The sequence below is a fragment of the Protopterus annectens genome, chromosome 13.part0 (genome assembly GCF_019279795.1).
Source record: "Protopterus annectens isolate FY-2018-M chromosome 13.part0, PAN1.0, whole genome shotgun sequence".
NCBI lineage: Eukaryota > Metazoa > Chordata > Ceratodontiformes > Protopteridae > Protopterus > Protopterus annectens.
In genome coordinates this window covers 489,785,738-489,798,872 of record NC_056747.1, presented here as the reverse complement: position 1 = coordinate 489,798,872, position 13,135 = coordinate 489,785,738, and positions in this window count along the sequence as shown.

Sequence of the window (13,135 nt, the reverse complement as noted above, 5' to 3'; positions counted from 1 at the left end):
TTGATATAGGACTTTTTTCACCTATAAACTCATGTTAAGCATCACCGTACTTTCTCTCTCTACATATACTCTTGTCTAGCTTCTTTTTAATTACTCTAATTGTCTCTGCTTCCAAACTCATCACATATACTAATTTGATATAGTTGCATTTGTCTTAATTCATGTCTAAAAATGCATTACCCATGAAACTTATTTCTTACTATTTTTATGTGCAAGTTATACTCCATAATTTTTTTAATGCATACCATTTTAAATATATTATGTATAATTTGTTTTTTTTTTGTTTATTCTATTAGTGTATCAATTACAAACTAGGTCATTTTTGTTATTTGTATATTTTTGTTATTTGTATATTTTGGGGCTTTTTCCCCCAGGCGTCTGCTCAGTCTGATTATCCCGGTAAACAAAAGTCAAATAAAGTGTGTGTGTGTGTGTGTGTGTGTGTGTGTGTGTGTGTGTGTGTGTGTGTGTGTGTGTGTGTGTGTGTGTGTGTTTAAGCATGTGTCAGTGGGAGGGATGATCATGAGAGACTGACAGACAAGACAGGTACATACAAATATATAAACAAACATGTAGGTCATATAAAGCTGCAAAGGCTTATGGTGTGCAAGTACTGCAATAGCCCACTGACACTGTTGACAGAGCACAGCTGCTCTGCTGTTGCTGTATAGGCAGATGTGAGCAGAATGTCTCATAGGATTGCTCAGTACAACTTGGAACATGACAGGACAGTGACATCAGTCAATGAGCACAAATCTCTAATGGGACAGAAACGGGAAATGTTACACTGACTACAATAAGTAATGTGTGCATACAGATAACTTATGCTGTATTCTGTGTGACACAGTTATAAAATGCAAGTTTCTTTTTAATAGGTCTGATAGTGAAATAGGGTGTCTGGCAGAATTATTGGGAAACGTTAGTGCAGTCTTGTTATAGTCTTTTGCTAGGGACAGTATAGGGTTAATGAAATGTGAATTAAATTGGGTTGCTGTGTTACTGGTGGTATTAGGGAGTTTAGGGGCTGGAGTAGTGGCATGTCCTGGTTTTAAAAGTTGTTTAATGGCAACCCAGAATTTCTGGGGATTACTTTGATGTTTTTGTTGGACTAGAAGACTTTTATTTTTTGATAATGTGACCAATCTCTCTTTCTCTCTCATGACCTGTTTAGTATGTAAAGTTAGCCACTGATTTGGTTTTGCTTTGGTGTGCATTTTGCAAGTGGTGCCAGAGAATTAAGAATTTTGAGGAATGCAGTATTGCAATATATGGACAGCACCGTCTGACTTTAGGTGTTGGCTAAACATTATTTCCTGTTTAGCCTGTTCTGAATCAAAAATTACTGATCCTCCAGGAAAAAAAAAAACACTTTGAAGATAGCTAGATACAGCAGCTTGAATCTCACATCTGCCCCTCCACATTCCCTGACTGCTGGGATACATTTGCTTCACTTCTGCCTGGTGTACAGTGAATAATCATTGTCTACAAACACTACGCTGTCTCCAGTTTTTAATACTTTGCCCTACTGCCTGCAATTTTGTCAGGATCAATTCTTTCTGTTAGTATGATTACATCTATACTAATAAAGGTCTTGGCTGCTTTCTCATAGCAAGGTTTGGAGTATATACTCAATGTGCCCTTTCAATTAAAGTTCTGCTGTGGAACACCAGTCGAGTTGTTTATTTGTGCTTTCATAAAATTAATTCTTTCCAAGTTTCTTTCGTACAGCAGAAAATCTCAGGTTTTCTCTGCGCACTCTGTCTTCTAACGCCACTATTATTTATTTATTTATTTATTTATTTTTAACAGTTCTTGAGAAACCTCATTTAGCTAGCTTTTTCTGCATGTCAACCTCCAATTTTTGCTATTTTAGCAGTTCATCTGAATGGCTAGTTAAAGCTTTGTCTATTTTTCCAGCCTTTTGTTGTTTGAATTGATATATTCCTTCAATGTTTAATTTATTTTAATAACCTCTGAGTACATATGATTTTTTTCCTCTTAATTACTAAAAGCCATCTCTTGAACCAAAGTTGAAGCTTGAACTGCTTTTTTGAACAGCTGCAGAATCCTTATCACACTGTTTTCTCTTCACCTTTTCTGGTTGACTTTGTCAGGTTTTCCAATTTTCTTCTTTGCTGGCACCTAGGCAGTGTATTTACTGGCCAGTAACTGAATTTTACCAAAAAGAAAAACAAATTGCACTCCTTTTTGTCATTTTCCATTTTTACACTGGGAGAGCCGAAGTTCTGCTGTTAATCATTGAGCAGCCATCTTAGAAGACAGTGTTGCTTACATTGTTTGCTGTATTTCACTTGTAATACTTATTGTTCTCAGTATAAAATGGAAAAAAAAGAAACATATTAAAAAAAACAACTATGTTTTATTTTTGCAATTGCAATTCTAAGGTAGCAAGGAGCAGTGTAGCAGGGAAGCCAGCCAGTGGAAGAATCTAAAGACCATGGACTAGTAGCACACATCGTGACCAATTGATTGACTACATCAGCAGTAAGTTCTTACAGCAATTTTAGTAAACAAAATCACATAAATGGAACATGCCATCAAAGACCATCAGTTCTGTTCAGTTTAACCTTTATCTCAATCAATTTTTCATCATGACAGCATCAAGCGAAAGTAGTTTTTGTTTATTTCAAATGTCTGCAATGCAATACAGATGTCACAACATTTATAATGCCTACATTATGGCCCTTTTCAGACAAGCATAACATAGTACTTACCAAGTCCTTATTTAACCACATGATTACTTTCTACTTGCAATTCGACATTCCAGTCTTCAACACACAAACACAGGCTTGCTATTATAAGTTTAAGGACTGCACCATAAAAAACACTAACAATTTACTAAAAAAACTATACTCCAAAGTCACATAAAGTTGTGCAAGTATCAAATATCTAACCTCCCTACTGCAGTGGACCCAGGAACAAGTGCAAACATGGTTCCTGCAGAATGGGGAAAGCACAAGTCCAGGATTCAGTATTTTCAGTTTTGGCATTTCTAGTTTTTCAGTGCTTTCATCTCAACATAGTGGTATGTGACAACTCAGTTCTCAAAATTATGACAGTATACGAAACACACACAGACAAACATACACCACTTAGAGGGGAGTATTCAGAAATGTTAATGCATAAAAGTGCTAAATACAACATTCAGTGCTTTTATTTTTGGCTAGCACAGTGAATGTATCTAGATATGCATCAGAAAGATAGATGTTTGCAAATACATGTATTTCACATGCATATTTAGGTATATTTCGCGAATAAGGCAAAAATACCAAAAGATTGTCTCACATTAGTGCTTCACAGAAGTACAATTTCTCATCTCTTAGCATTATTTTTTAAAACACATTAACAGAGAAAAAACATATCTTTGTTACCAAGAGAGAAAGACGTTAGCTTTTTATGTATATTACAACAATATTTGAAGACCGTCTCTGATTTTGGTCATTTGCCCCCCCCCTGTTATTTATGGCTTTATCTATGATTCTTGAGTTAAGAGGTTAAAAGCTATTCTGCAGGACTGGCAAGTAACTATGCATCTGTGTAAAACTGAACTGAAATAAATTGTGTGATTACTTTATTCTGTCAGGTAACCAGATGTGGGCACAGTGAATAGCTTTGCAGGGAAGGTGCTTTTTGGGATGGCTAGCAACAGTTCAATTGTATAAAATGGAGATTAAACATGTTGTTTGACAATTTTGTCCTGGATGCGTGAGGACCATAAAACAAATATGCGGCTGAGACAGATGTGGAAGCAAGGTACTTAAGAAAAGCTGGGGCAGGAAGTCATCAAACGAAAGGAGAAGTGTAGGAAAACTGGGAGGTATAAAAGAAGGACCAAGTTGGGAGGAATACTGGTTGCCAATCAAATACTGGTTGGTAACAAAAAAGCTAAGAGAGGAGCTGCAATAGCAAAGAGCAAGGCATCAGAGGCACTCTACTAGCTTCTTGCAAATGTCTCTGTAAATGGTACAAAGAAACCAACAAGTTTCAAGACAAAGAGAGACAGATAAAGAAGACAGACACCATTCATAAGGGATTCATAACAATCTGCTCACCAGCCACAGCACATCAAAGGCAGATAGAAGGAGTACTTCCAGAAACTTCTGAATGAAGAAAAACCCTCAGAAGCTGTACTGTCCCAGATACAACTTATGGTGAAAGAATAGGAGAAGCCCACCCTAGAAGAAAGAATAGCGCCGAGGAAAATTAAGTGAGGGAAAGCAGCAGGCTCAGATGAGGACACAGCAGATGTGATAAAAAATGTTCAACAAAATAAGGGAGAAAGGGCTCCTGAGGGTACTTACAGCAGTATGGACAGAAAGGCATACCCCAGATGACTGGATAATAGGTATACTGGTGCTAATGTACAATAACAAAAAAAGAGACATTCACAACTGTGAGCAATAGAGAGGTATCAAACTCCTGTCACACTGCATGAAGATCTTAGAGAGGGTGATTGATATATGAATACAAAAGATGGAAGTTGAGCAGTTTGGATTCAAATCAGGATGCAGCATAACTGACCCAATGTTTGCAGTGAGGCAGATGGTTAAGAAGAAGCTAGAGATGAGAAGAGAGTCCAGTTGGACATTCCTAAACTTAGTGGAAGCACTTAACAAGGTCACAAGAAAGCTGATTTGTCCATTCTTGCGATGGTTTGAAATCCCAGAAACATTGGAAGAATCTGTGCAGGCTACAAAGACCCTATTACTCAAGTACGAACAGTGTTTGGACTCAGAAAAGAGCTTCCCAGTGGGAGTGGGTGTGCATGAGGGTTCATTTCTAAGCTCACTGCTGTTCATGTTGCTGATGGACTATGTTAGCAAATGGATCGGTAGGAAGAGGTCAACAAAGTTGTTGCACGAACACAATGTGGCAATACAGGCAGACTCTGAGCAACAGCAAAGGATAGGGGAATGGAACACAAAACTGAAGGCACATGGCTTGAAACGGCACATAGATAAGACAGTTGTAACAGCAGAAAATTGGGGGAATCAGATGTTGAGAGCTGAGATAAAACGGAAAGTAGTGTAACAGATTAACATCTTGAGGAGAAGAGATGTCTGAAAGAGGAGGTCAAAACTAGAATCAGAGTGGCTGCAGCCAACTGGCACAGTGTCAGGGGTAGTATATGACAGAACAATAACAAAGCAGCTGAAAAGTAAGGTATACAAAACAGTGGTGTGACCAGTACTACTGTATGGTACAGAAACCTGGGCATTTAAGGCAGAGCAGTTGAGGAAGCCAGAGGTTATGGAGATGAAGTGCCTGAGATGGGTGGTAGGATGTACACTGTGGGACAGATGAAGAAATGAGGACATCGCAACAGAAACCAAAATAGTTCCAGTTTCAGACAAGGTCAAAGAGAACAGATTACAGTGGTTCAGACATATGTGTAGAGAAAGAGTAGACAATCGGGTGAAGAAGTTTTGAGAGACAAGAATAAATCAAGAGGAAATGAGGGCATCCAGCAAAGAAATGGATGGATTGTGTGAGAGAAGACCTTCAAGAGTCAGGCATTTGTGTTGAAGAAGGTAAGAGGGTAACACTGAATTGAGAGAGATAGTGATTGCTGATAACATCCTGTTGCCATGTAGAAAGTGTGAAGGAGGAGGGGTTGATGATGAAAATTATGATGAATAGGATTATCTGAATTGCATACAATCAACATTGTGACTATAACTGTTAGGTATTGGGGGCTCTTTGTAGATGAAAGACCCTGTTGTCATGCTGCCATCAGAATCAAGTTGAACAGTCTTTAGTCTGGCATTATAGGACTAGTGTGCATTATATAAATCAAGCTGGAATACTTCACTATGGCCATTTTTTTCACAATCAGGCATGTGAGGTGTACCCTGCTGACTATCATTTATGAGTACAGACAGGTGGATTTTAAAGACAGCTGTGTGATTGATCTTTTATGGTTGAAGTGTTCTGAAATGGTTAATTTTGTCATCAGTTTCAGTTCTTGCTAGAAAATTGTTCAAGGCTGCTTTACTAACCAATAACGATAACTTTGAAACAGAAAAGTGAATCTTAAAGAATGAGTACACTTAATCCAGGTCCTAAAAAGTGTAGGGGTTTCTGTGATTGAAAACTGCCCAAGGTACATTACAACATTTCAGGTAACCTTCTGGATAAAGGTCCAGCCACTGAAAGAAATTAGTAACCTCTCAACACTCTAGCAATAAACATTTTTTTCACATAAATGCTACAGCACAATATCAGCAAAGTTCTACCTATAATTGATTTATTAAGATAAACATCATTGGTAATAGTCACTGTTTAAATATGTTTCCCATAAAATCTAATAGCAATGTTTCTACCATAAGAACATCAAATGCAGATAACTTTTAAACGGTCCCTTCTCTAGTTACATGCAGTAAACTCCCATACAATGTATAGTCCAACTAAATCCTGATGCATACATGTACAAAAGCTCTCCTGTTGGTGCAATCCTTATGCTAACATGCCCAGTCCTGACTCACATACTTTGAGCGGTGTTTGTTTGTGAACAATTTATGTACATGATAAACATGAGCTTTCAGTGAGGAGATACCATCTTTACAAAGTAAAATAAAAAATGGACAAAGAAAATGATGTATAGGTTAATATACTCATGAATTAGCATGCCAGAAACACAGCTTTCTTGAAATCACATTGTTTACATGCAAGGATGGAAAAGGCTATGGGGCGGGTAGTAAAGATAGTTTAAAACTCAATTTACAAATGATGTCAAACAAACAAGTGGTTGTGTCTAAACACAGTGGGCTCCCAATGCTATACTATTTCCCTATATATCTGAATGCGTGATGGAGGGAGGGAGTGGAACATGGACACGTTAGAACTTGTATTCAAAATAATGTAGTACAGCTGTGTTAACATCTTACCATAACAGCAGATGTACAAATATTCACTTTTGTAGTACTCCTGACTAATGGGACATATCCTGCCAAGGATACTGTACACCTGGTTAATCTACAAAAGATTTGATATCTTCCTCTCATCTCTTAATTCTGACTTAGAGCTGTGCACAAGGCTATGTGCTAGTACTTGAACATACAGGCACAACATTTCTCAGTTTTCTAACTCCACAGAGAAGGACTAAGGCTAATACTCAGAGGATAGACACAGTCATAAAACAGGAGAGAGAGAATGAAAAACTAAAGGGGATCAATCCTGGCCTAGGCAAAAGGGATACACAAAGGAAAACCTGCTATGTTAAGATTTTACACAACTGTACTATGTTCTTCATTAGATCACTGCTACAGTATTCCTGGCTAAATGGATGTCACAAAGCTTTTAAGATGAAGATATGGAAGCTGAAGCAACAAAGCTAGAGTACAGCAAACCTTGAAGAATGGCTATGGCTCATTTAACTGTTTTGTTAGTGTGAGCTAAAGACCAGGCCAGCTGCCTATAGAATGAACTTAGAAAAAGGCACTTGAAAATGGCTCTAGAAAAAGCCATTAGTATTGATATAATGGTCTTTCACCAGACCTTGATAAGTGATTTATTGTGGAATGAGTAACAAAAGCCAATAGATCAGCATAGCCACCTGGAAATGGTCGGTTTTGAGATTGGAAGACCTTATTTCTTTACTTCATAACAGATAAGTCACACATTTTTCGTCTTTTCTACATATAGCCTCATCTGTCACTGGACAAACAACAAAAGAAGAAAGTAGGCAGGAAGATAGCCCCATACACCACTTCTACCTTCAAACCACCCCCTTTGGTCAAATGTTTAACACCTGCTTACCATCTACAAAGAGTTTCTGGGGCCTGTCTCTATTCCAGTAGTGTAGATGGAACTTAGAACAAAATCCTTTTATCAATCAGGCCCATCTCACACCTTCATGTTTTCAAACCATTACTAAAAGACTTTCCTCTCTACTTTCTGGCTTTGACTCTTCTCCTTATCTGGGATGCACCTCTCCTAACACCCTTTTTCATCTTTCTTATACCTCCCTTTTAAAGCACTAAATCACTTAACTTGCTTGTCACCTTCTAATACCTCATTTATGGTACTTCTTATACTACCATACCTACTTCTAAAAGCACAACCAAATTATAACATCACTACTTCTACTACCACTTGAACTTGTTTTTCCCCTCTTAATACCTCACTCTACCGTATTTCTTAAATTACTCCAACCTACTTTACATAGCACTCTTCTATCTGTAAATTATCAATACAATGCGTATATATTGTTTGCGAATATCATACAAATGTTGTTATACTACTATTTTATATATTTACTAAACCGTATTACAAATGTAAATACTGATTCCATTAAATGTAATACCTTGGAGCATTTCTCCCAAGGCATCCACTGAAAAAAGGTGCCCAGTCATACTTTCCAAATAAACAAATGTCAATAAATAAATTTAGAAACAGTTCTGTAATAGCTTTTGGCATAAAAAAAAGATTAGTTCTGAGACTAACACTTTTATGAAAGACTAAATGGAGATGAACATGAGATACTATTCTATCAAAGGTTAACCCATCAATAAAAGTGCCTTCCAAGTTAACATGTTTAAGGAGGCAGAAGGTTCAAAGGGGAGCAAAGTTAGCGTATCAGGAACATAATTCAGGTCCAAACGAGGAGAAAATTATTTCCTAAGGGGCCTGACATCTTTAAAAAAACTGTTTGACTTTATATAACATGATGAAAAAAAGGGGATAAATAGGCAGACAAGCCAAAACGGCTGACAAATGCACTTCAATAAAACTGTATGCGAGATCAAAGTTGAGAAACACTACACACAGATATTTGATGAGAGGAGTTATGTCCTTTACTGTAGCACCACATAGAATTTGTTTCTATTTAGAAACAAGATTTTCTTGTTGCAGGTTTTCTTGTCACCTTTAGTACTTGTAGCATATATTCAGAGTAAAGGTGCTTGAAAGGAGTGAAAAACCTATCATCCAAATGGAGACTTTCAAGGTCTTGTGAGTGTGAATGAGTGTGCCTTTTTCCTGTGTGAGCAAATCCATCTGGTGGGGCAAACTCGGGTGATTGCCTTTGGCTAGGTAAAAAGGAAACAAAGCCAGTACTCTCTGGGCCAAAAGGGAGGTCATCAACAACACCTCTGGACTGTCTTCCTGAATCTCTAAAAGAACCCTTTGAATGAGTGGAAAGGGAGGAAAAGCACAGAGGACTTTTCCTTTCAATGGAAAAAAAGAAGATGTCCATTTTCCATAGTTCTTTGCAAGGGACATTTGAGTAAAAACATCTTGAGTAGTTTGTTTAGAGTTGAGACAAGATGATCTGTCTAAGGAGTTCCCCACAGATGGGCAGTTTGAAGGAAGAACTCTGTTTCAGTTTAACATCCATTTGTGAGGAACTGCCTCAAATCTGTTCAGGCTGTTACTGTGTTTTGACCTGAGGGGATATATGCACCCTGGTGAAAGACGTTGTGTTGAGATTGTCAGTTCCCAGGCTGTCTTAGCACGTCTGCAGAGGGGACAGGACTTTGCTCCCCATTTATTTATATAATGCATGACCAGTGTGTATTGTCTGTATTAACCTGAGATGATTGGTTCCAGAGATGATGAAAAGATTGAATAGATCTGAAAAGGCAGCTCCTCTGAAACCTGGGAAAGGGAAAAGAAACTGCTTAAAGCCTTGACAGTCTTACGCCTTTCCTCTAGTTTCTGAAAAATCTATCAACAGAAAAGTTGTCAAACAGGTTATCTTTATCTAAAGAAACATCAAGTAGTTTGGCTTTAATTTCATCTGGGAGAGCCTGTAGCCTGAGCCAAGCATGCTTTCAAAAACTGAGCCAACAGCAGCTACCTTAGAGGAAGCATCAGTAGGGTCTTACCCACATTTAATAGAATGCCAAGAGGCTGAGCTAATCATACCATGTAAAGAAGATTTTGTGTCCAAGTCTAGAATATTAGAAACCACTTTAGCTATATTATCAAACTGGACATGTGATCTTTAGAAAAAAAAGGCAAATTGCACAGAAGTAAATGGAATCTGTGGGAAAGATGCATGCAGAATAATGTTCAGTAAGAAGACTGAATTTTAAGGGGAAGGAAGGAAGTAAAAAGTTATGGAATGCCAGAGTGAATGCCAATTGTGAAAAATGAAATATGTGTATAGTGTCTAGAAAAAAATGTTACTATGGTTTGTTTTCTTTTATATCAATGTTTGTGTACATGTATCACTGTTTTAGTTGTGATTTAATATAGATATTTTTAAAAAACTAGAAAATACATTATGTTATACATTTTTGATAGTTACTGCCAATGAAGGAAAAAGTGGCAGATGTATAAGCCTTCTTTCCACATCTATCCTTGGTCCTGCTGTCTTTGTCACCGGGTAAAGCATTAATAGAAGAAATCACTTTACAGATCTTTATCGGATTCCAATAAAATAAAAGCAGGACCTGAAATAGTGTTTTTAAGTAAGTACTTATTCATATCAGGTACTTTATATAAAATCTGTCTGGCTTTGTAGGGGCAAGGGGTTGGAAATCTGGAGCTAAAGAAGCTGATAAAAAATAATCCTACAGTGCTTCTAGACATGGTGGAATAGCAGAAGGTTTAGGCACCTCCACATGCACAAGTTTACAAAACCTTTTCTGGGAATCAGATATTTGCCTTCCTTCCCAAATGAAATGTTCCAGCTTATAAATGGTATTGCCAAAAGTGAGCTGTTCATGCTGGAAGTCAGAAGAGACAGCGCTGTATTCTTCAGAATAAAAACACACAAGAGTACATCTGGGATTAATAACCCAGGCCCTCTGATTCTCAGTGAGAAGAAATGTGTTCTGCAAAGGAGGACTTTTATAATAGGGGTAGAAGCAGAGGGAGAAGAAGTAAAATGTGGGGACTTAAAAGTCATAAAGGCTTTAATAAAAGCCTTTGAGAAAAGTTGAACTACTCTTCCTTTGGGTCTCTAACACAAAAAGCTGGAGTAGCTGGAGAAGTGAGTTTAGGTTGGTCTCCTTTTCTTAGGACTTTCTAAAGAAAAAGAAAGTAGAAGCTGGATGTACCTCGATAACATTACCCGAGACATCTTCTTGGAATAACAGTTGTGGGATTCTGCCAGTTTCCTCAGGCAGATTAAGCCTTGAATCTCCCCTTAAATGACCATTCATTTGGTTGATTTGGATGTGTTGCAGTTCTACACCATGTCAGCCTCCCAAGGGGTTCCCAACAGCAGTACTCATAACATGAGGGAGTTCCCTGCTGTAGGCGCTCTGATGTCAGCCAGTATACAAATGACTTCACTAGTTTAAGGGGAGTGGTACATAAGCACTTAGGCTGCGATCAGATGTCAGCCATAAAAGTGAAGTATGTGCACACCATCCTCAGAACTGACTCCAGGAGGAATGCCAGCCTAAGGAAATAGGGTAAGAATCATCCAAGAAGGAAGGAGGGATAGGAATACTGCAACAAAGAACAGAAGGATATCTACCATTATGCTAAGATTTTACACAACTATTTTATGTCCTTCTATTTATCTGTTGCAGCATTCATAAAATGAGAAAGAATACGAAAGCTCATGAAGTAAGGGAGCAGGGTGTAGCCGAGGAGCTTTCCAGGAAGCCTTGCAGTATGGGTCTGGCAAATCCTGCTCTAGACTTAGAAGTTACATCTAACTTATAGTGTTTGGTGAAGGTATGGACTGATGTCCATGCTGCTGCTTCAGGAATGGAGTTAGTGTCCAATCCATTGAAAAATGCTCCAGATGAGGCAAGAGCGCTGGTGGAATGAGCCCTAACAAGGGAATGAAGAGTCTTACTATGATGAGTGTAGCAGAAGAAATAGTCTTGGAAATCCATAAGGATATAGTCTGCTTGGACAGCTCTCCTCACAGCCCTGGGGTGGTAGGAAACTAAAAGCTGATCTGACTAACAGCCTTGGTTTTATCCAAATAAAATGTAAGCTGCCTGTGGACATCTAAAGTATGGCGGACCCTCTCACTAGAGTTCTGGGGAGATGGGGAAAAAGGTAGTAAAGTGTATGGACTGATTTTGAGACAAGTAATTGATTACCTTAGGCATAAATTAGGGGTTTGAGCGCAGGGAAACCCTGTCTTTATGGAAGACCAGAAAGGGTTGAGATACCATAAGGGCCTGTAGCACAGACACTCATCTGGCTAAAGCTAGGAGTAACAGTTTTTCAGGAACAGTGGTGAAGAGAAGCTGAAGTACTTGGCTTGAAGGGTGGGAGAGTCAGGATTTCCAAAACAAAGTTAAGATCCCAGGGAGGTGGAACAGGTTTCTGGGATGCCTAATATGTAGGGTGCCTTTACAGAATTGTTTTGCCTCAAATCTGCTAGCTAAGAGAGAAGAAAGGCAGATATGGGTGACATATGTGCTCTTACTGAAAAGTAAGCCAAACCAGCTTTGAGCAATTCACACAAACAAGTAAAAACCAGGGGAATTTCCACTGTTAATGGATCTTGATTTCATTTCAGACAGGACACTGAAAATCTCTTCCATTTTGCTAAGTAAGATTTTCTGGTACTTGGTTTCCTGGACTCCTGCAGGACTGAGCATGTCCTTGGAGAATAGGTATCTGAAAGGGATTAGTACCCTATCACCCACAGGGTCAACTGAACAGTTGACAAGTAGGGATGGATGAGAGTCCCTTTGTCTTGTGTGAGGAGGTCCACTCTGTGAGGTAACTTGTGGTGATTGCCCTTGGCTAATCGCAGGAGGAGAGGGAACCAGTGCGGTCTTGGCCAAAAGGGAGTCAACAGCAAGATGTTTGGTTTGTCCTGCTGAATTTTGGACAGGACTTTTGGTATGAGGGGAAGGGGAGGAAATATGTATAGAAACATTCTTTGCCATGAGAAAGAGAGGGCCATCCACTTTCCAGACTAGAGGATGGGGGTCTCAGACAAAACTGTGGAAGTTGTCTGTTCATGGGGGAAACAAAACCATCAGTTTGAGGAATACCCCACTGGTGGACAATGTACAGAAATGCATCCCTTTGAAGCATCCATTTGTGGGGTGGTGTTTGCGACGTGTTCAGGCAATCTGCCGTACAATTTAGAGAGGACGGGATTGTACGCTGCCTGAAGGGTTACTGGAATTTTACTACCATCTCCCAAGCCTGAAGAGTCAAGTCTGCATAATAGATAGGATATGGT